General features: G+C 36.7%; 1 non-coding gene across 1 annotated transcript; it reads left to right on the forward strand.

Moving 5' to 3' along the window:
• Nucleotides 1–757: 757 nt before the first annotated feature.
• On the forward strand, nt 758–830 carry TRNAC-ACA. Its single transcript has one exon. It is a non-coding gene; the product is annotated as a tRNA-Cys (tRNA).
• Nucleotides 831–4045: the final 3215 nt, after the last annotated feature.

The following is a 4045-nucleotide window of genomic DNA, read 5'->3' on the forward strand; positions in this document are numbered from 1 at the left end:
TTTTGAAACTCTGTCTCACCAAGTTAACGATTATCCCTTAGTACTGAATACTTTTTCAACATACTTTGTACATTCACATTTTCTCTGGTGATCTTGATCCAGGTATTTACTCCCTGCTTACTAAAAAACTCTCCTCTTTGTTTCTGTGATAGCTCATAATTCTCTTTAGATTTATTTTTATTCACAAAACCCTTTAAATGTTGGTATGCCTTTGCTCACTTCACACTCACTCATTTAGTGATCCCACTCTGACTTAACACTTCACTCTTGACCTGTGTGCTAGTGACTATTGCAAATGTTCCCATGAACTGAAATCCACAGATCCAGCTGTTGACTGCACATTTTGCCACTTAGATATACATAGGTGTCTCCAACTCAATATGCCCAAATTAGAACCCATCAGTTGTTGAACTGCTGCATCAGTCACTTTGCCAAAATAAATATCTCATAAGAATGAATAATTTTATGCTTTTGAATTCTGTCAGATTGAAAGCTGAGTATAGAAAAATACCTATTTTTATTAAAGTATAGTTGATTTAAAATATTGTGTTTCAGATGTACAATATGTTGATTTTTTAGGTTTTTGAAACACATTATATTACTTTAAAGGTTATTAGAAAATATTGGGCATAATTCCCTGTGCTATATAGTAAATCCTTGTTGACTTATCTATGTTATGTGCAGTAGTTTCTATGCTTCTTCATATATAAAGATATATATTTATATCTAGGAGTGGAATTGCTGGATCATTTGGACTTCCCTGGTGGCTCAGATGGTAAAGCGTCTGCCTACAATGCAGGAGACCTAGGTTCAATCCCTGGGTCAGGGAAGATCTCCTGGAGAAGGAAATGGCAACCCCCTCCAGTATTCTTGCCTGGAAAACCCCATGGATGGAGGAGCTGGTAGGCTACATTCCATGGGGTCGCAGAGTCGGACATGACTGAGCGACTTCACTTTCACTTTCTTTAATTCTGTTTTTAGTATTTTGAAGACCCTGCATATGGTTCTCCATAGTGGCTATACCAATTTACACTCTCACCAATAGTGTTAGAGGGTTCTCTTTTTTCCCACACCTGCTCTGGTGTTTATTTTTAGATTTTCAATAATTGCCATTCTGACAGGTCTGAGGTGATATCTCATTGTGGTTTTGATTTCCATTTCTCTGATAATTAGTAATGTGGAGCTTCTTTTCATGTGTTTATTAGCCATCTGTATGGCTTATTTTGAAAAATGTCCCTTTAGGTCTTCTGTCCATTTTTGGATTGGGTTGTTATTTGTTTGCTTGATATTGGGTTATATGAGCTATTTGCGTTTTTTGAATATTAACCCCTTGTCAATCCCATTCTTTGCAAATATTTTCTCCAATTCTGTCTGTCTTTTCATATTGTTGATGGTTTCCTTTAATGTGCAAAAGCTTTTAAGTTTAATGAGGTCCCATTTTTTTACTTTTGATTTTATTTCTTTTTGCCTTGGGAAACTGATCTAAGAAAGCATTGGAATAATTCATGATGTCAAAGGTTGTTCTGCCTATGTTCACTTCTAGTATTTTATGGTATCATGACTTACATGTAGATCCATTTTGAATTTATTTTAGTTCATGTATGAGAGAGTATTCTTATTTCATTGTTTGTACATAGCTGTCAGATTTCCCAGAAACCTATTAAATACAGTATCTTTTCTCCATTGTATGTTATTGCCTCTTCTGTCGTAGATTGTCTGTAGTTGTGTGCATGTATTTATTGTCTCTGTATTCTGTTCCATTGATGTACATGTCTGCTTTTGTGACAATACCATTACTGTAGCTTTGCTGAGTCCCATAGATTTTGTAAGGTTGTATTTGCATTTTCTATCTCTCTTCTCCTTCTGAGACCCCTATAATATGTAAATTTTCATGTTTTATATTATTTCACAGATCTTGCATGTTGCCTTTATTTATTTTTCATTTGTCTTTCTGTCTGCTGTTCTGGTTAGGTGATTTCCATTCTTCTATCTTCCAAATTACTTATTTATTCTTCTGTGTCATTCAGTCAACTATTCATTGCTTCTTGGTAACTTTTTAATTCAGACATCAAATTATCTATTTTTCATTGGTTCATGTTAATGGTTTGTAGTCTCTTGTTTCAATGATCTGCGTTTCTATTTATAATCTTTCTTAATGTATTTAGCATTTTTATTACCACCTATTTGAATGAAATAAAATTATGAGCCATGCCATGTAGAGCCACCCAAGACAGACGAGTCATGGTGGAGAGTTCTGACAAAATGTGGTCCATTGGAGAAGGCGATAGCAAAACACTTCAGTATTCTTGCCTTGAGAACCACATGAACAATATGAAAAGGCAAAAAGATAGGACACTGAAAGATGAACTCCTCAAGTCGATAGGTCCCCAGTATGCTATTGGAGATCAGTGGACAAATAACTCCAGAAAGAATGAAGAGATGGAGCCAAAGCAAAAACAACACCCAGTTGTGGATGTGACTGGTTATAGAAGCAATGTCCAATGCTATAAAGAGCAATATTGTATAGGAACCTAGAATGTTAGGTCCATGAATCAAAGCAAATTGGAAGTGATCAAACAGGAGATGGCAAGAGTGAATGTCAACATTTTAGGAATCAGCAAACTAAAATGGACTGGAATGGGTGAATTTAACTCAGATAACCATTGTATCTACTACTGTGGGCAAGAATCCCTTAGAAGAAATGGAATAGCCATTATAGTCAACAAAAGAGTCCAAAATGCAGTGCAATTGGAAGCAATCTCAAAAACGACAGAATGATCTCTTTTCGTTTCCAAGGCAAACCATTCAATATCACGGTAATCCAAGTCTATGCCCCAACCAGTAATGCTGAAGAAGCTGAACAATTCTATGAAGAACTACAAGACCTTCTAGAACTAACACCCAAAAAAGATGTCCTTTTCATATAGGAGACTGGAATGCAAAAGTAGGAAATCAAGAAACACCTAGAGTAACAGGCAAATTTGGCCTAGGAGTAAAGAATGAAGCAGGGAAAGGCTAATAGAGTTTTGCCAAGAGAACACACTGGTCATAGCAAACACCCTCTTCCAACAACACAAGAGAAGACCGCACATGGACATCACCAGATGCACACCAAAATCAGATTTATTATATCCTTTGCAAGCAAAGATGAAGAAGCTCTATACAGTCAGCAAAAACAAGACCAGGAGCTGACTGTGGCTCAGATCATGAATACCTTATTGCCAAATTCAGACTTAAATTGAAGAAAGTAGGCAATTCAGGTATGACCTACATAAAATCCCCTACAATTACAGTGGAAGTGACAAATAAATTTAACTGACTCGATCTGATAGACAGAGTACCTGATGAACTATAGACAGAGGTTCATGACATTTTCCCTGTACAAGAGACAGGGATCAAGACCATCCCAAGAAAAAGAAATTCAAAACAGCAAAATGGCTGTCTGAGGAAGCTTTACAAGTAGCTGAGAAAAGAAGAGAAGTGAAAAGCAAAGAATAAAGGAAAGATATACCCATTTGAAAGCAGAGTTCCAAGATTAGCAAGGAGAGATAAGAAAGCCATCCTAAGTGATCAGTGCAAAGAAATAGAGGAAAACAATAGAATGGGAAAGACTAGAGATCTCTTCAAGAAAATTAGAGATATCAAGGGAACATTTCATGCAAAGATGGGCTCAATAAAGGGCAGAAATTATATGGACCTAACAGAAGCAGAAGATATTAAGAAGAGGTGGCAAGAATACACAGAAGAACTGTACAAAAGATATCTTCATGACCCAGACAATCATGATGGTATGATCACTCACCTAGAGCCAGACATCCTGGACTGTGAAGTCAGGTGGACCTTAGGAAGCATTACTACAAACAAAGCTAGTGGAGGTGATGGAATCCCATTTGAGCTATTTCAAATCGTAAAATTGGTGCTGTGTAAGTGCTGCACTCAATATGCCAGCAAGTTTGGAAAACTCATCAGTGGCCACAGGACTGGAAAAGGTCAGTTTTCATTCCAATCCCAAAGAAAGGCAATGCCAAAGAATTCTCAAACTACC

Source organism: Bison bison, unplaced genomic scaffold (assembly GCF_000754665.1).
Source record: "Bison bison bison isolate TAMUID 2011002044 unplaced genomic scaffold, Bison_UMD1.0 scf7180017864035, whole genome shotgun sequence".
In the NCBI taxonomy this organism is placed as follows: Eukaryota; Metazoa; Chordata; class Mammalia; order Artiodactyla; family Bovidae; genus Bison; species Bison bison.